Source organism: Xenopus tropicalis, chromosome 5, assembly GCF_000004195.4.
Source record: "Xenopus tropicalis strain Nigerian chromosome 5, UCB_Xtro_10.0, whole genome shotgun sequence".
Classification (NCBI taxonomy): Eukaryota; Metazoa; Chordata; class Amphibia; order Anura; family Pipidae; genus Xenopus; species Xenopus tropicalis.
In genome coordinates, this window is record NC_030681.2 from 154,820,051 (window position 1) to 154,840,375 (window position 20,325).

A 20,325-nucleotide genomic window follows, 5' to 3' on the forward strand; every position below is an offset into this window, starting at 1 on the left:
GTCTCGCCGTACTGTAAGTTCTGTTCCTCAAGGCTCTTAATGCTATCTTTATCTTGTCTTTCTTTTCCTCTGGAAGAGTTATCAAGTCTCGATTCGTCAGAAATCTGGCTCCCAGATAAATTAGATCTTGTGAAGGCACCAGATTACTCTTCTCTAAGTTCAATATCCATCCATGTTCTGAAAGGATCCGGATAACCTGATCTCTCTGAAGAACCAAGAGTTTCTGATCTTGAGCTATCAACAGAATGTCGGCCAGATAATGATATATCTGAATCCCCGATCTCCTGATCTCTGCTATTAACATCTGAAGAATCTTCAAAAATACTCGAGGGGATGTTGCCAATCCGAATGGAAGGCAGGTGAACTGAAAATGCAGATCTTGGCTTATCGTGAATCTCAAAAATCTTTGGGGAGATGGAGTTATAGGTACATGGAAATAAGCATCCTTTAAATCTAAAGGTAGGAGCCAATCTCCCTCCTGGATGACCTTTACTATTGAAAATATTGATTCCATCTTGAACCTCCTTATGTGAAGAAACGTATTTATTGGTCTTAAAGGAGATGTAAATGTTAAAAAAACAAATCATATATTTAGCCTTAGACTACTATACTCTACACTTTACACTACCTTAATTTTTAAAATGAGACTACCTTAATCCACTGTGTCCAGCACTTCCCCCTGGTGCTTTGCAGTCACATGTGCCATGTTTGAAAGTCTTCAGAAGGAGCAGAAGCCCCCACCCTCCTGGGAAAAAACCCCCCTGCTCAAACACAGGCTCCTGCTGCCTCCAGGCATGCGCAGAAGGGACTCTCCCCTCCCGACAAGTTGTCGGAGTAGTGAGAGACCTGAACAGGAAGTGGGGGTGGAGCTTCACTCTGAACAAGGAAGGAGTGAAATAGAGCAGTAACTCAGCAACCAGGTAAGAAAGAACAGAGGGACAAAGGCAGGCAATCTGGGAAGCTGTTTAGAATTATTTTATTAATAGGAAAAAAAAAAGGGTTAACTTATTCTTTAAGTCCAGGACCGGCCGGTAATCTCCTGTCTTTTTCTTTAGCATGAAGAGAATTGAATAAATCCCTTGCCTGCGAAACCTTTGGGGCACAGGTAGAATCGCGCCATCTACCAAAAGCTGCTGGGCATAATTGATTAAAATCTTCCTGTGTTCTGTTCAAGAAGGGATGTCTGAGATGGTTGTGTCTTGGAGTCTCCATAAACTCCAGTGAGTAACCTTGCCTTAATGTCTGCAATACCCACTGATCTGTAATTGACACTCCAGGCAAGGCGCTGAAGAGAGGGGGCACCCCGGCTCATTCCCCCACTCTTGGCGTTCCACGGACCCGGAAGTGACGTCGGCCCCGGAAGTGACAGCTTTCTAAGCTGGAACACATCGCGTCCCAGCCCGCCGCTTCCGGACTCGCCGAAACAGAGCTGCGCAAACATACAAGCAAGGCAGAGGTAAAAGAAAGAGAGGTCAAGGAAAGATTTTTAACTAACAGTGCCGCCCACCTTGGTCTAAGACTCAAACATGTAAACTCGCTCCAACCGAGTGTCTCAGACACGGAGCTGTATAAGAATAACCCCGGGCTGCCTAATAACAGGGCTCAGCTAGCTGACCTCCTCTGAGAGGAAATACAATGTGCATAGCCCTACCAGGAAGAGAGGCTAACTTCCCAGGCATGGGATCCCAAAATTGGGTCCGTGTGAGCCACAAAATAAAAATATTGCATCAAAAAATCCTACAAGCGAGGACAGAAAAAAGACAAGGGGTTGAGGTGGGGGGACCTTATAGAGTATATCATTAAGCGAGGGCGGGGTGTGAAGGATGCCATAGTAACCAGGGAAATACTGTTATATCAGTGATGCTGGACAGTAATGCAGGCAGGTTGGTAACAGTCCACCCTCTTTATTTCTTACACACAGAGACAAGCTTCCTAGTCTCCTCCCACTATTTCCCGAGGCTGCAACATTCAACAGCACATAACTTTATGAAACACAACACAGCATATACACATACATAACACATGGCACTATAATAATAATTGATTAATGTACTTTACAATACATAAATAGTAATAATTGATTTATATTACACTATTGTTCGTTCATGATTTAGGTTACACACTTATATCAATTATCCATCATAATACACATACGCACGATATCACTATTGATGAGCGAATCAGTCCCGTTTTGCTTTGCCGCAAAATTTGTGAATCTTTCAAAGGATTTGCAAAACGGTGAAAAAATCACGAAATGGCGCAAATTTTGTGTGTAAAAAATATTTGTTGCCCGCAACTATTCTTTTGACACTTGCGACTAATTTTTTTATGTGCGACTATTTATTTTGCCGCTGCAACTATTTATTTTGCCGTCGTGACTATACTTTTGACATGCAACTATTTATTTTGACACGGCAACTATTCTTTTGACGCCGCGGCTATTTTGCCGCCGTGACTATACTTTTGACGCGCAACTATTTATCTTAACGCGCTGCTATTCTTTTGACGCCACGGGTATTTATTTTGACGTGCTGCTATTCTTTTGACGCCGCGGGTATTTATTTTGACGTGCTGCTATTCTTTTGACGCCGCGGGTATTTATTTTGACGTGCTGCTATTCTTTTGACGCCACAAGTATCTATTTTGATGCCGCAAGTATTTATTTCGACGCGCTGCTATTCTTTTGATGCCGCAGGTATTTATTTTGAAGCACTGCTATTCTTTTGACGCTGCGAGTATTTATTTTGACGCGCTATTAATTTTTTGACGCCGCAAGTATTTATTTTGATTCGCTACTATTCTTTTGACGCTGCGAATATTTATTTTAACGCGCTACTATTCTTTTGACGCTGCAAGTATTTATTTTGACGCGCTACTATTCTGTTGATGCTGCGAGTATTTATTTTGACGCACTACTATTCTTTTGGCACCACAAGTATTTATTTTGACACGCTACTATTCTTTTGACGCTGCAAGTATTTATTTTGACGTGCTGCTATTCTTTTGATGCCACAAGTATTTATTTTGACGCGCTACTATTCTTTTGACGCTGCAAGTATTTATTTTGACGTGCTGCTATTCTTTTGATGCCACAAGTATTTATTTTGACGTGCTACTATTCTTTTGATGCCACAAGTATTTATTTTGACGCGCTACTATTCTTTTGACGCCGCGAGTATTTATTTTGATGCGCCGCTATTCTGTTGACGCTGCGAGTATTTATTTCAATACACTACTATTCTTTTGACGCTGCAAGCATTTATTTTGACGCGCTACTATTCTTTTGACGCCGCAAGTATTTATTTTGACGCGCTGCTATTCTTTTGAACCCCCAAGTATTTATTTTGATGCGCTGGAATTCTTTTGATGCCGCGAGTATTTATTTTGACACGCTACTATTCTTTTGACTCCGCAAGTATTTATTTTGACGCACTACTATTCTTTTGGCACCACAAGTATTTATTTTGACGCGCTACTATTCTTTTGACGCTGCGAGTATTTATTTTGACGCACTACTATTCTTTTGGCACCACAAGTATTTATTTTGACGCGCTACTATTCTTTTGATGCTGCGAGTATTTATTTTGACGCACTACTATTCTTTTGACTCCGCAAGTATTTATTTTGACGCACTACTATTCTTTTGGCACCACAAGTATTTATTTTGACGCGCTACTATTCTTTTGATGCTGCGAGTATTTATTTTGACGCACTACTATTCTTTTGACTCCGCAAGTATTTATTTTGACACGCTACTATTCTTTTGGCACCACAAGTATTTATTTTGACGCGCTACTATTCTTTTGACGCTGCGAGTATTTATTTTGATGCACTACTATTCTTTGGCACCGCGAGTATTGATTTTGACACACTACTATTCTTTTGACTCCGCGAGTATTTATTTTGACGCACTACTATTCTTTTGGCACCACAAGTATTTATTTCGACGCACTACTATTCTTTGGCACCGCGAGTATTTATTTTGACACACTACTATTCTTTTGACTCCGTGAGTATTTATTTTGACACACTACTATTCTTTTGACTCCGTGAGTATTTATTTTGAAGCACTACTATTCTTTTGGCACCGCAAGTATTTATTTTGACATGCTGCTATTCTTTTGACGCTGCGAGTATTTATTTTGACGCACTACTATTCTTTGGCACCGCATGTATTTATTTTGACACACTACTATTCTTTTGACTCCGTGAGTATTTATTTTGAAGCACTACTATTCTTTTGGCACCACAAGTATTTATTTTGACATGCTGCTATTCTTTTGACGCTGCGAGTATTTATTTTGACACACTACTATTCTTTGGTCGCCGCAAGTAGTTATTTTGACGCTGCAAGCATTTATTTTGACGCACTGCTATTCTTTGGTCGCCGCAAGTAGTTATTTTGACATGCTACTATTCTTTTGACACCGCAAGTAGTTATTTTGACGTGCTGCAATTCTTTTGATGCCGCGAGTATTTTTTTTGATGCGCTGCTATTCTTTTGACGCCACGAGTATTTATTTTGACGCGCTGTTATTCTTTTGACGCCGCGAGTATTTATTTTGACGCGCTACTATTCTTTTGACGCCGCAAGTATTTATTTTGACGCGCTACTATTCTTTTGATGCCGCGAGTATTTATTTTGACACGCTGCCATTCTTTTGACGCCGCAAGTATTTTTTTTGATGCGCTGCTATTCTTTTGACGCCGCGAGTATTTATTTTGACGCACTGTTATTCTTTTGACGCAGAAAGTATTTATTTTGATGTGCTGCTATTCTTTTAACGCCCGAGTATTTATTTTGACGCGCTACTATTCTTTTGACGCCGCAAGTATTTATTTTGACGTGCTGCTATTCATTTGACAAATAGGGTAAAGATAGAGAAAAGGGAATACAGGTATAGGACCCATTATCCAGAATGCTCGGGACCAAGGCTATTCCGGATAAGGGGTCTTTCAGTAATTTGGATCTCCATACCTTAAGTCTACTAAAAAATCAATAAAACATTAATTAAACCCAATAGGATTGTTTTGCATCCAATAAGGGGTAATTATATCTTAGTTGGGATCAAGTACAGGTACTGTTTTATTATTACAGAGAAAAGGGAATCATTTAACCATTAAATAAACCCAATAGGGCTGTTCTGCCCCCAATAAGGGGTAATTATATCTTAGTTGGGATCAAGTACAGGTACTGTTTTATTATTACAGAGAAAAGGGAATCATTTAACCATTAAATAAACCCAATAGGGCTGTTCTGCCCCCAATAAGGGGTAATTATATCTTAGTTGGGATCAAGTACAGGTACTGTTTTATTATTACAGAGAAAAGGGAATCATTTAACCATTAAATAAACCCAATAGGGCTGTTCTGCCCCCAATAAGGGGTAATTATATCTTAGTTGGGATCAAGTAAAGGTACTGTTTTATTATTACAGAGAAAAGGGAATCATTTAACCATTAAATAAACCCAATAGGGCTGTTCTGCCCCAATAAGGGGTAATTATATCTTAGTTGGGATCAAGTACAGGTACTGTTTTATTATTACAGAGAAAAGGGAATCATTTAACCATTAAATAAACCCAATAGGGCTGTTCTGCCCCAATAAGGGGTAATTATATCATAGTTGGGATCAATTACAAGGCGCTGTTTTATTACTACATAAAAAAAGGAAATCAGTTTTTAAATTCTGTATTATTTGATTAAAATGGAGTCTATGGGAGACAGGCTTTCCGTAATTTGGAGCTTTCTGGATAATGGGTTTCCGGATAAGGGATCCCATACCTGTAGTATAATGGTGTCAAACCATCTGCATAGATATTCTATTCATCATAACTGGATGTTTAGGCAGAGGTTGCCATGGTAAGGGTGGCAATACTACCGCCATTCTAAACCATCTGTATAGATAATAAAAGATGGTTGGATGGTTTACCTATTTGAATGCGATAGTTGCGCATTGAATACGTATGGGTTTCCATGGAAACACAGGAAATTGGGCTGCTCTGTGATCTCTGCATTACATAAACATTACATTGGATGAAAGTGGACATGTGATCTCTGCATTATGTGCAGTTGCCCCATTGGATGTAAGTGTGCAGTTGCCTCATTGGATGTAAGTGGACATTATGCGCTGGTATTAGGAGAAATGTATACTTGTGTGCAGTTGCCTCATTGGATGTAAGTGGACATGTGATCTCTGCATTGTGTGCAGTGGCCTCATTGGATGTAAGTGGACATTATGCGCTGGTATTAGGAGAAATGTATACTTGTGTGCAGTTGCCTCATTGGATGAATGTATACAGGTTGCCCCATTGGAGGTAAGTGGACATGTGATCTCTGCACTGTGTGCAGTGGCCTCATTGGATGACTGTAGACATGTGATTTTGCAAGTTGCCCCATTGGATGAAAGTGGACATGTGACCTCTGCATTATGTACTGGTATTAGGAGAAATGTATACTTGTGTGCAGTTGCCTCATTGGATGAATGTAGACAGGTGAACTCTCTAGTTGCCCCATTGGATGTAAGTAGACATGTGATCTCTGCATTACATAAGCGCTACATGTAAAATAACTCTATTGGCTCATGATATCACCTCTCTGTGGTGTGGCATGCTCTGATTGGAGTTTGTTTCTTTGCTTCTTTTTAAGTGGTGCATTTGAATTGCCAGCCAGTTATAAATATAGGTGTAACACGGAAGTGCATTTGCCTTGCTAAAGCCCCAATGTAAGGGGTGAAATGGGGGTTGGCGCTCTTTAGTTTCAAATCAGGCAGGGTCTCTCTCTTTTTATTGTTGACCTGATGGGGAACTTCTCTCTGTAGGTACTGGGCAGTGGGGAGTTGGTTGCATGAGGGGCAGGTCTGACCCACTTCTTGCCATTGAGACTCATTACTGGTGAGCGGAGTATTGGGTCCCTGTATGGGATGTGTGTGGGTTTGGTGGGATTTCCCACATTGACAGTGGGATCTTTTAGCTGCTTTTTTAGATAGTGATATCTGAGTTATAGTGGTTCAGGAATCTAGTATATAATCCAGCATTCCTCGTGCGTTATAACCCAATAGTGCAATTCTTTACTGACTTTAGGGATTTTTTTCTCCCTTGGGAGTTTGAACCCCCCCTACCAGGTAACCCTATGCTATTTTGTCATTCTTTCTCCTTTTACTTTAAGTTACTTGGGAGCAGAGCTTATATCCTCCCACATATGGTGCCACTTGGGTGGCGGAAGTCCATGATCTGGTTATTTCATGAAATTTCTGAATAATAAAGTCAAACATGCCCTGGTTTTTTATTCAAAGCAATTTCCACACTAATTAGCCATGACCAATCTGGTTTTCTGCTTTTAAAAAGACAATAGCATTAATCTCAGACATCTATACGTACTTCAGCCTACAGGTCTCCTATGAGAATAGATGTTCATGCCTTGTGGTGTTGCTCAACACCTAAGGACTAGTAATGAGTGAATCTGTTTCGCAAATTTTTCACCGGTTCGCATTTTTTTTGCCGTTTCACGAATATTATTGTAAAGCGAAAAATTTGCGAAACCACGAACAATTAGCAAAATGCATTTGTCACCGCGGTTATTTTTTTGACGCAATTTTATGTGACCGAGCCCATTTTTGCTGCGACCACGCCCATTTTTATGCACCCACGCCCAATCTGCCACGCGACAAAAAAGATTTTCGTGCAACGAATTTTCACGGAAATTTTGCTAAACAATTTGCCAGTGGCGAAATGTGGAAATTCACTGCAAATCCATGCCTGGTGAAAAAATTCGCTCATCACTACTAAGGACTTTACTTTTATTCTAGTTATGTATTCACTCTCTGTTTTCAAAAGAAAATACTATTAAAGAATAGAGATGTAGTGAATTGTTCGCCGGAGAACTAATTCGCACGGAAATTGGGTGTTCGCAAGTTCGCAAGTTTGCGAACTTTTAGCGATGTTTGCAATTTTGGGTTCGCCTTAGCTGGAGCCAAATTTTGACCTCTCACCCCAGAGCCAGCAGATACATGGCAGCCAATCAGGCAGCTCTCCCTCCTGGACCACCCCCGGACCACTCCCTTCCATATATAAACCGAAGCCCAGCAGCCATTTTACATTCTGCCTGTGTGTACTTGATGAGTTAGCATAGGGAGAGAAGCTGTGCAGGGATTTGAGGGAGAGTTTAGGTAGCTTTGCTGACTAGTAATCTACTTTCTACTGCTCTTTCCTGTTCCTTCCACATGGCAGTGGGCACCAATGGGTTAATCCCCCCTGCCGTGAGGAAGGTACAGGAAATGACACAATATAAAAGACTTCCCCTTCCCCCAGCGCCCCATCTCTTTTCTTCCTGTCGTGCAAACCCCCGTTACCAGCAGAGTAGCTCTCCTCTGTTTGATGCTCCTGCAGCCGAGATCCTCATCTTTTGAGTGCGCAGAGAGAAGCCGGCGGGCTTATGGCCATCCGTTGCCCACAGTGCAGTAAGTCGCAATGCCGATCCATCAGGTGAGGCGCATGCGCGCTAAGACGCTGAGCGCCCCGGTCTGGAAAGCTGAAGCTGATTTGCGCTTCTGCGCATGCGCGAACTTCCGGGTAAGATTTAAAGGGACGGTTGGCGCCAAATTTGAAATTTAAACGGCGTTTTTTTCCCTGTTTGGCTTTTGGTGTCTTTCCAGATCAGAAACTTTGCCAATTGTGCTTATTGACCAAAATTGATCCTGGGTGTAAGTAATTAACCCATTGGTTTTATTTTACGCATGGAGCTTCAGGTTGTTTAAATTTTTAACCTGTGTGTGTAATATATTTTACAGGCTGTCTGTAATGAGTCTCAGACGATCACACTCTGGCTCCAGGGGGTAAGCTTTATAACTTGTGAGAGCATGGGATAGCTCATCTCAGGCTTCAGGGGATCCAGATTTTCGGATATTTAGACGATCTCCTAGTCAAAGCTCAAACAAGGCAACTCCTCCTAGATCATCTTCAAATTGTGATCAAAACCCTTATGGATTGGGGATGGCTAGTGAATTGGGAGAAATCAATGTTGAAACCCACTCAAGAAATCACTTTTTTGGGAACCATCATCAACACAAAGAAATTTCACCTCAGTCTGCCCACAGAGAAAATTCCAGATATTCAAACACAGGTGTTATCCATCATTCATCACCCTGTCACCACAGCGAAAGTTTGCCAACAAGTTATAGGGAAACTCAATTCCACTATAGATTCGATCAGATGGGCAAGAATACACTTGAGACAGCTACAAGTAGATTTCCTCAATCAATGGGACAAAGATTATCGGAGGGATTCCCAGATAATTTCATTATCAGATCACACCATCAACACATTGAACTGGTGGATGGAGACCCAGAATCTTCTAGTCCCAGTGTCCTTAACTCCTCCTTCGTGGGAGATCATTACCACGGATGCCAGTCTCAAGGGCTGGGGAGCTCACTACAAGGGACTCACTTGCCAAGGGACTTGGAAAAAACAAGATGTGAAGAAATCTTCCAATTGGAGGGAGCTAAATGCAGTGCTTCAGAGTCTACTTTACTTTCGTCCCCTTATCTTAGGGAAGGAAGTGCTTATCAGGTCAGACAACCAAACTACGGTAAATTACTTAAACAAACAGGGAGGCACCAAATCTGTGAGTTTGTTGAACACGACCACAATTATTCTGAATTGGGCAGAAAAGAATCTCAAACTTCTAGCGGCCTGTTACATACCGGGGACCCAGAACCAATTAGCAGATCGGCTCAGCAGAAAATTCTCAACAAGAGAATGGGAACTCAATCAAAAGGTTTTCAAAACGATTTCCAACAAATGGGGTCCATTTTCCATAGACCTCATGGCGAATTTTCACAACAAGAAGATTCCAGTTTTTTGTTCCTGGAGACAGGACAAAAGAACCATCTTTTGGGACGCTTTTTCTTTCCAGTGGAACTTCAGTCTAGCCTACGTGTTTCCTCCCACTGCAATGATCTCCAAAACAATCAAGAAGATCAGGGAAGACAAAGCAAATGTAGTTCTGTTAGTTCCATGGTGGCCCAGGAGACCTTGGTTTCCTCTCTTAATTCAGATGGCTGTAGACAAACCATTTCATCTTCCAATTCGCAAGGATCTTCTATCACAAGGGTCCCTCTTCCATCCAAATCCAATGAGTTGGGCTTTAACAGCATGGAAGTTGAAAGGAACCGGCTGAGTCAGCAAGGAATCCCGAGCAAAGCTCTTTCTACTATTTTGGCTTCCAAAAAGCCTTCGACTCATCTTAAATACTCTAAAGTCTGGGACGTTTATTCCAGTTGGTGTTCTTCCAGAAATGTTAACCCTTTTGGTAATTCGGCGGGCCCTTTGATCGAATTCCTTCAAGAAGGAGCTGATCGCAACCTTAGCAACTCTACGCTTAAAGGACAAGTCACAGCTATCTCTTCTTTTGCAGATTTTTCTTGGGCGAAAAATCCGTTGGTTAAAAATTTTTTCATAGGTCTTAGCAAACTTCGACCTGTGTGTAAACAGAAGATTCCTCCTTGGGACCTCTCTTTAGTACTAAATGCTCTGATGGAAGATCCCTTTGAACCTTTGGATAAAGCTTCTCTCAAAATGGTTTGCCTAAAAACCTCTTTTCTGCTTGCTATTACCACAGCCAGAAGGGTAGGAGAAATCCACGCATTATCCATCAAACCATCCAAAATCACCTTTTTTCAAGACAGAGTTGTTCTTAGAACAGAGGATAATTTTGTCCCTAAAGTCTCTTCAAAGTTTCATCAGTCTCAAGAGATCATCCTTCCATCTTTTCATACCTGTCCGGAGAATGAGCTTGAGAAAAAACTCCACACTCTAGATGTGGTTAGATGTCTAAGAATTTATTTAGAGAAAACTTCTTCAATCCGCAAATCGGATGCTTTGCTGGTTACTTTTGCAGGGAAAAATCCAGGAACCAAAGCTTCAAAAGGTTCCATTGCTAGATGGATTAAAGAATGTATTCAAATTGCGTACTCATTACAGGCAGCCCCGATTTCAGGTCTGAAAGCACATTCTACGAGAGGGATGGCGGCGTCCTGGGCATACCGGGCTCAGGTGTCTTCAGAGGAAATTTGCAGAGCTGCAACTTGGTCTTCTCCTTGTACTTTCTCTAAGCATTATAAATTTGACACTTTTACTTCTAACTTAGCTGTATTTGGAAGGGCTATTCTATCGGAGGCTACTGCTAATAAATAATTGTTTACCCTCCCTATGTTGTAAGCTTGTTATGTCCCATTGGTGCCCACTGCCATGTGGAAGGAACAGGAAAACGGAAAATCATATCATACTTACCGAGATTTTCGTTTCCTGGACTGGAACATGGCAGTGGGCACGGGACTTCCCACCCTAAGTTTTGCACTCAGTCAGTAGAGAGATGGGGCGCTGGGGGAAGGGGAAGTCTTTTATATTGTGTCATTTCCTGTACCTTCCTCACGGCAGGGGGGATTAACCCATTGGTGCCCACTGCCATGTTCCAGTCCAGGAAACGAAAATCTCGGTAAGTATGATATGATTTTCCGTTGTATGTAGCTGCTGGGGACAGCTGTCCTTCTGATCTCATCTGCTGTAACCCAATAGTCCTTGTAAGGACTGCTTTTATTTTCTGATTACTGATTACAACAACGTATTTTTCAGAGAAATTTTTGCCCTTGATCCCCCTCCTGCATGTCACTGTCCAGGTCGTGGCACCCTTTAAACAACTTTAAAATCAGTTTTCTGGCCATTAATGGCTTTTCTAGGTTTCAAAGTTCGCCTTCCCATTGAAGTCTATGGGGTTCGCAAAGTTTGCAAAAGTTCGCACTTTTTGGCAGAAGTTCGCAAACGGGTTCGCAAACTTTTTATGTGAGGTTCGCTACATCTCTATTAAAGAACCAAAACCAAAAAGCACAGCCCATGGGAAGTTTTGTTGCATTTGGCCATACATTCTTTATTCTTTAGATAAATCCACCTTGGCTTTTGTAGCTAGGCATCACTATTTAGGAATCTTTATAGATACGTTGGTTTGTAAGTGTTGGAGGTTTTAGTTATCTGGATACCATTTAGGGATCAGAATGAGCACACAGGTTTGTGAATATGGTTCTTCTAACTTCTGATATTGTTTTTTTCTCCTACGCAAGTGTGGGGGCTTTTAAAGTTGTATAATAAAATAAATTGCACTTTAAAAAGGGTTTGAATCATATAAATACAGCTGGGGTAAGGAGTGATTCAAATACATAGGTTAGCTACCAGCTATTCTAGATCATTCTAACCAGACTGTGTGTAGGACACACACTTTCATTGCACTTTCCTGAATTCCACGTTGGTTCTCACTGTACTTAATCATTAAAAAGAAATAAATTGCAGGTATAGGACCCGTTATCCAGAATGCTTGGGACCAAGGGTATTCCGGATAAGGGGTCTTTCCATAATTTGGATCTCCATACCTTAAGTCTACTAAAAAATAAATAAAACATTAATTAAACCCTATGGAATTGTTTTGCATCCAATAAGGATTATTTATATCTTAGTTGGGATCAAGTACATGTACTGTTTTATTATTACAGAGAAAAGGGAATTATTTAACCATTAAATAAACCCAATAGGGCTGTTCTGCCCCAATAAGGGGTAATTATATCTTAGTTGGGATCAAGTACAGGTACTGTTTTATTATTACAGAGAAAAAGGAATCATTTAACCATTAAATAAACCCAATCGGATGGTTCTGCCCCCAATAAGGGGTAATTATATCTTAGTTTGGATCAATTACAAGGTACTGTTTTATTATTACAGAGAAAAGGGAATCATTTAACCATGAAATAAACCCAATAGGGCTGTTCTGCCCCCAATAAGGGGTAATTATATCTTAGTTGGGATCAAGTACAGGTACTGTTTTATTATTACAGAGAAAAGGGAATCATTTAACCATTAAATAAACCCAATAGGGCTGTTCTGCCCCAATAAGGGGTAATTATATCTTAGTTGGGATCAAGTACAGGTACTGTTTTATTACTACAGAGAAAAAGGAAATCAGTTTTAAAATTCCGAATTATTTGATTCAAATGGAGTCTATGGGAGATGGGCATTCCGTAATTCGGAGCTTTCTGGATAACTGGTTTCCGGATAAGGGATCCTATAGCTGCGGGCGACAATTTTTTTTGACGCACAACATTTTCACCGTTTCGTGGATCTTTTGAAAGATTCGCAAATTTTTCGTCGAAGCAAAACGGAACAGATTCGCTCATGACTACACACAAGTTTAACTTCAATCAATTTTGATTAACTATAATTAGGATCTATAAATATCTACATATAATATATAGCCTAGCTTTTGATTTTTAATTTTAAATAAAAGAATAAAAACAATTGCTAATAATAGTTGTAATAATTGTAATAATTCAGTTATCTCTTACCAGTACCTTAAAACTGCAGGGGTTGCACTATTAGTAGGGCTGGTGGGGCTGCTGATGCTGGTGGGAAAGGGAATCATTGGCAGGGGGTCCCAGAAGAGAAGCGTGCACGAAGGGGGGTGTGACATCACTTCCACCCAGGCGCGCTGAAGAGCGCACTATTAGAGAGCCTGGGGGAAGCAGGAAGTGTACAGGGGCTGGGATGATCGGCAGGGGCTTGTGCAGGTGAGACTCTAGTATAAGCCGAGGGTGAATTTTTCAGCGAATTTTTCAGCACATTTTTGGTGCTGAAAAACTCGAGTACATACGGTAGTAATAAGTAGCTCTTAGAAATAAGAAATTGCAGTGCAATACTTTTCATACCATCACATGACACAGAGGGAAACCTATTTTTTAATTATTTTTTAATTATGTGAATAGTAAAAAAATGAAGCAAGAAGGGGTGGGAACTTTATTATCACGGGGGGGTACGTTGGTTGATGATAATGGGGAAAAAGCTGAAATTTTGAACTCTTATTTTTCATCTGTCTATACATCTGAGGAGCCAGATAATGAAGGCTTCCCTTGTAATATGCCCAGTTCTAGTAATTTAGCTACTGACGCGTGGGTCACTCAGGAGGAAATTCAAAAGAGACTTGAACATGTAAAGGTAAACAAAGGTCCAGGGCCGGATGGGATTCATCCCAGGGTATTAAATGAGCTGAGCGCTGTGATTGCCAAGCCTCTTCACATAATTTTTCAGGATTCATTGAGGTCTGGCATGGTGCCAAGAGACTGGCGGATTGCTAATGTGGTGCCGTTATTTAAAAAGGGATCCCGTTCTCAGCCTGAAAACTATAGGCCTGTTAGTCTGACATCAGTAGTAGGAAAACTTTTGGAAGGGGTAATAAGGGATAGGGTACTTGAATACATTGCAGTTCACAATACTATTAGTTTGTGCAAGCATGGTTTTATGCGTAACAGATCTTGCCAGACTAATTTAGTCGCCTTTTATGAGGAGGTGAGTAGGAACCTTGATGCTGGAATGGCAGTTGATGTCATCTACTTGGACTTTGCTAAAGCGTTTGATACAGTACCTCACAGAAGGTTAATGATCAAATTAAGGAATATTGGCCTAGAACATAATATTTGTAATTGGATAGAGAACTGGCTGAAGGATAGAGTACAAAGAGTGGTTGTAAATGGAACATTTTCTAATTGGGCCAGTGTGGTTAGTGGGTACCGCAGGGGTCAGTCCTTGGGCCTTTGCTTTTTAACTTGTTTATTAATGCCCTGGAGGGGGGCATAGACAGTACTGTTTCTATTTTTGCTGATGACACAAAATTGTGCAAAACTATAAGTTCCATGCAGGATGCTGCCGCTTTGCAGAGCGATTTGACAAAATTAGAAAACTGGGCAGCAAACTGGAAAATGAGGTTCAATGTTGATAAGTGCAAAGTTATGCACTTTGGTAGAAATAATATAAACGCAAACTATCTACTGAATGGTAGTGTGTTGGGGGTTTCCTTAACCCTTTCCCTGCCAAGACCGTAGGTACTACGTTGTTTTAAAAAAAGCAGTTGCCTGCTAACGACGTAGTACCTACGTTCTTTGTCCCTTAGCGCTTCTCTCTGCATCGGCGGCAAAAGCCGCCGGTGCAGAGAGACAGATGCGCCCCCAACCCCTTCGGCAACGAGCCGAGGGGGTTGGGGGGGATGGTCCTGCGATGCGATTATCGCAGGACCATCCTACAAGCAGCAGATGCGATCGCATCGCATCTGCTGCTTGTACAGCTTCCTGCTTCCCCCCCCAGAGCCGCCTCCCACCTACTTCCTCGGCGACTGCAGGAAGGAGAAGCAGGGAACCGATCTGACCTTCAGACAGGTAAGTGTGACTTTATTTTTGTTTATACACACTTTTACACACACTTACACACATTTATATACATTTATACACACATACAACACAATTTAGCACAGTTTTTTTTTTTTTCCCACTTTGCACACTTATATACACTCGTATACACTTATATACACTCATATACACTCATATACACACTGTCACACAACTTTTACATGTGCACATGTATACACAAACTCACAAAAACTTTTTAAATTTTTTTAAATTTTTTTTCATTTTACTTCTTTTTTTTTTTTTTTATTTCCCCCCAAAACTGTTTATTTTGACAGCGTGACTATTGGATCAGATATTCTGACCACTAATTATGCTGTCGTGTGACTTATTTTGTTGTTTCATTGATTTGCACATTTTTATCCCTATATTAGTATTCCTGATCTGTTTTAGCGTAGCTTTGCCATGTGCAACTTTGGTGTACAAAAAAACCTTTACCTATTTTGAATTCATCAGAATGTGTACTTTCCAAAAATATATGGTTTTCTGGGGGTCCCTGTGTACTTTGGGGGTCTTACTGCATATAATAGGCCGTCAGGGGGCTCTGTGTGCAAAAGCTGAGCTGGCAGGCGAGAAATCCTTATGCGCTATTTTCATTTTGGGGTCAGTACATACCGCAGACTTTGGTATATCTATGCATATTGGGCATCAAACTGTTCAGTAGACCTCTGGTGTTCCTATTTGGGGTGACTTGCCTTTGTACGCAAGAAATTGTGTGAGATAAATGCGGCAAACTGCAACATTTTTATGCAATTTTCTCAAATGTCATAAAAACCACTAACTTTAGGAAAGCTTTGCAGATTGGTACTTTGGTGTAGAAAGGACTCTTTACCCTTGTTGGATTTGTCAGAATGTGTACTTTCCAAAAATATATGGTTTTCTGGGGGTCCCTGTGTAGTTCGGGGGTCTTACTGCATATAATAGGCTGTCAGGGGGCTCTGTGTGCAAAAGCTGAGCTGGCAGGCGAGAAATCCTTATGCGCTATTTTCATTTTGGGGTCAGTACATACCGCAGACTTTGGTATATCTATGCATATTTGGCATCAATCTGTTCAGTAGGCCTCTGGTGTTCCTATTTGAGGTGAGCTGCCTTTGTACGCAAGAAATTGTGTGGGATAAATGCGGCAAACTGCAACATTTTTATGCGATTTTCTCAAATGTCATAAAAACTACTAACTTTAGGAAAGCTTTGCAGATTGGTACTTTGCTGTAGAAAGGACTCTTTACCCTTGTTGGATTTGTCAGAATGTGTACTTTCCAAAAATATATGGTTTTCTGGGGGTCCCTGTGTAGTTTGGGGGTCTTACTGCATATAATAGGCTGTCAGGGGGCTCTGTGTGCAAAAGCTGAGCTGGCAGGTGAGAAATCCTTATCCGCTATTTTCATTTTGGGGTCAGTACATACCACAGACTTTGGTATATCTATGCATATTGGGCATCAATCTGTTCAGTAGGCCTCTGGTGTTCCTATTTGGGGTGAGCTGCCTTTGTACGCAAGAAATTGTGTGAGATAAATGCGGCAAACTGCAACATTTTTATGCGATTTTCTCAAATGTCATAAAAACTACTAACTTTAGGAAAGCTTTGCAGATTGGTACTTTGCTGTAGAAAGGACTCTTTACCCTTGTTGGATTTGTCAGAATGTGTACTTTCCAAAAATATATGGTTTTCTGGGGGTCCCTGTGTAGTTTGGGGGTCTTACTACATATAATAGGCTGTCAAGGGGCTCTGTGTGCAAAAGCTGAGCTGGCAGGCGAGAAATCCTTATGCGCTATTTTCATTTTGGGGTCAGTACATACCGCAGACTTTGGTATATCTATGCATATTGGGCATCAATCTGTTCAGTAGGCCTCTGGTGTTCCTATTTGGGGTGAGCTGCCTTTGTATGCAAGAAATTGTGTGAGATAAATGCGGCAAACTGCAACATTTTTATGCGATTTTCTCAAATGTCATAAAAACTACTAATTTTAGGAAAGCTTTGCAGATTGGTACTTTGGTGTAGAAAGGACTCTTTACCCTTGTTGGATTTGTCAGAATGTGTACTTTCCAAAAATATATGGTTTTCTGGGGGTCCCTGTGTAGTTTGGGGGTCTTACTGCATATAATAGGCTGTCAGGGGGCTCTGTGTGCAAAAGCTGAGCTGGCAGGCGAGAAATCCTTATGCGCTATTTTCATTTTGGGGTCAGTACATATCGCAGACTTTGGTATATCTATGCATATTGGGCATCAAACTGTTCAGTAGGCCTCTGGTGTTCCTATTTGGGGTGATTTGCCATTGTATGCAAGAAATTGTGTGAGATAAATGCGGCAAACTGCAACATTTTTATGTGATTTTCTGAAATGTCATAAAAACCGCTAGCTTTAGGAAAGCTTTGCAGATTGGTACTTTGGTGTAGAAAGGACTCTTTACCCTTGTTGGATTTGTCAGAATGTGTAGTTTCCAAAAATATAGGGATTTTAGGGGTCACCCTACATTTCTGCAGCTTCTACCCCTCATAAAACTGCCATGTGTTTATGAATTAGGTAAAGATAAGCCATGAAATTAGTGTGCACAAGGTATATTTGGGGGTCTCTAAGTGCCATGTGCTTTGATAAACCTATGTACAGTGGGCATCAAACTGTTCAGTAGACCTCTGGGGTTCATATTTAGGGTGTTTTATCTTGGTACCTAATGACCTGTAAAAAATAAGATGCTGTATAGTGGAAGTTTTGAGGTGATTTTTGGAAATGTCATAAAAATCATCAAACTAAGGATAGCTTTATGGCTTGGTACTTTGGAGTAGAAAGACATGGGTACCCATTTTAGATTCGGGGGAATGTGTAATTTCCAAAAATATATGACTTTCTGGGGTGAGTGTACTTTTTACTAGCTTTATCCCACATATAATGATGTAAATGTATTGATTTTGCAGAAGCTGAAATGACAGAAATGATAGTTCATTTGGGGGTATGTTCACATTCGGGCCTCTACATGCCACATACTTAGCTAAACCTATACATATTGGGCATCAAACTGTTCAGTAGACCTCTGGGGTTCATATTTAGGGTGTTTTGTCTTGGTACCTAATGACCTGTAGAAAATAAGATGCTGCATAGTGGAAGTTTTGAGGTGATTTTTGGAAATGCCATAAAAATCGTCAAACTTAGGAAAGCTTTATGGCTTGGTACTGTGGAGTAGAAAGACATGGGTACCCATTTTAGATTCAGGGGAATGTGTACTTTCCAAAAATATATGACTTTCTGGGGTGAGTGTACTTTTTACTAGCTTTATCCCACATGTAATGATGTAAATGTTGATTTTGCAGAAGCTGAAATGACAGAAATGACAGTACATTTGGGTATATGTTCTCATTGGGGCCCCTACATGCCACATACTTAGGTAAACCTATACATATTGGGCATCAAACTGTTCAGTAGACCGCTGGGGTTCATATGTAGGGTGTTTTGTCTTGGTACCTAATGACCTGTAGAAAATAAGATGCTGCGTAGTGGAAGTTTTGAGGTGATTTTTGGAAATGTCATAAAAATCATCAAACTTAGGAAAGCTTTATGGCTTGGTACTGTGGAGTAGAAAGACATGGATACCCATTTTAGATTCGGGGGAATGTGTACTTTCCAAAGATATATGACTTTCTGGGGTGAATGTACTTTTTACTAGCTTTATCCCACATGTAATGATGTAAATGTTGATTTTGCAGAAGCCGAAATGACAGAAATGACAGTACATATGGGTATATGTTCACATTCGGGCCTCTACATGCCACATACTTAGCTAAACCTATACATATTGGGCATCAAACTGTTCAGTAGACCTCTGGGGTTCATATTTAGGGTGTTTTGTCTTGGTACCTAATGACCTGTAGAAAATAAGATGCTGCATAGTGGAAGTTTTGAGGTGATTTTTGGAAATGCCATAAAAATCGTCAAACTAAGAAAAGCTTTATGGCTTGGTACTGTGGAGTAGAAAGACATGGGTACCCATTTTAGATTCGGGGGAATGTGTACTTTCCAAAAATATATGACTTTCTGGGGTGAATGTACTTTTTACTAGCATTATCCCACATATAATGATGTAAATTTATTGATTTTGCAGAAGCTGAAATGATAGATCATATGGGTGTATGTTCTCATTGGGGCCCCTACATGCCACATACTTAGGTAAACCTATACATATTGGGCATCAAACTGTTAAGTGGGCCCCTGGCGTTCATATTTAGGGTGTTTTATCTTGGTACCTAATGTTATGTGGGAGATAAGATGCTGGAAACTGGAAGCTTTGAGTGGATTCTTGGAAATGTTATCAAAATTGCCAACTTTAGGAAAGCTTTGCGGCTTGGTACTGTGGAGTAGAAAGACATGGGTACCCATTTTAGATTCGGGGGAATGTGTACTTTCCAAAAATATATGGCTTTCTGGGGTGAATGTACATTTTACTAGCATTATCCCACATGTAATGATGTAAATGTTGATTTTGCAGAAGCTGAAATGACAGAAATGACAGTGCATATGGGTGTATGTTCACATTGGGGCCCCTACATGCCACATACTTAGCTAAACCTATACATATTGGGCATCAAACTGTTCAGTGGACCCCTGGCATTCATATTTAGGGTGTTTTATTTGGTTACTTTATGACCTTTAGGAGTTAAGATACTATAGACTGGAAGCTTTGAAGCGATTTTAAAAAAATTTCACAAATTTTGATAAAAACCAATAACTTTAGCAAAGCATTGCGACTTGATCGTTTGGAGTAGACAGACAGTTGTGCCTATTCTGGATTCCCCAGAATCTCTTCTTTCTAAAAATGTAACATTTTCTGGGATAAACTTTCTGTTAGCGGAATTTTTGGCCTTAAAATCTTAAGTATGCAGCTTTCTGGAGCAGTGCTTTGGAAATTTGGTAGTGTATTGCTGAGAGTTTTTGACCTATACATGTGAGAAATCTCCATAAAACTATATATATTTGGTATTGGCACGTTCAGGAGACATGGGACTTTCCAAATCAGGTGTATTTTCATGCATAAAATATTTTTTTTTTCTGGTATGTGTGTTTATATT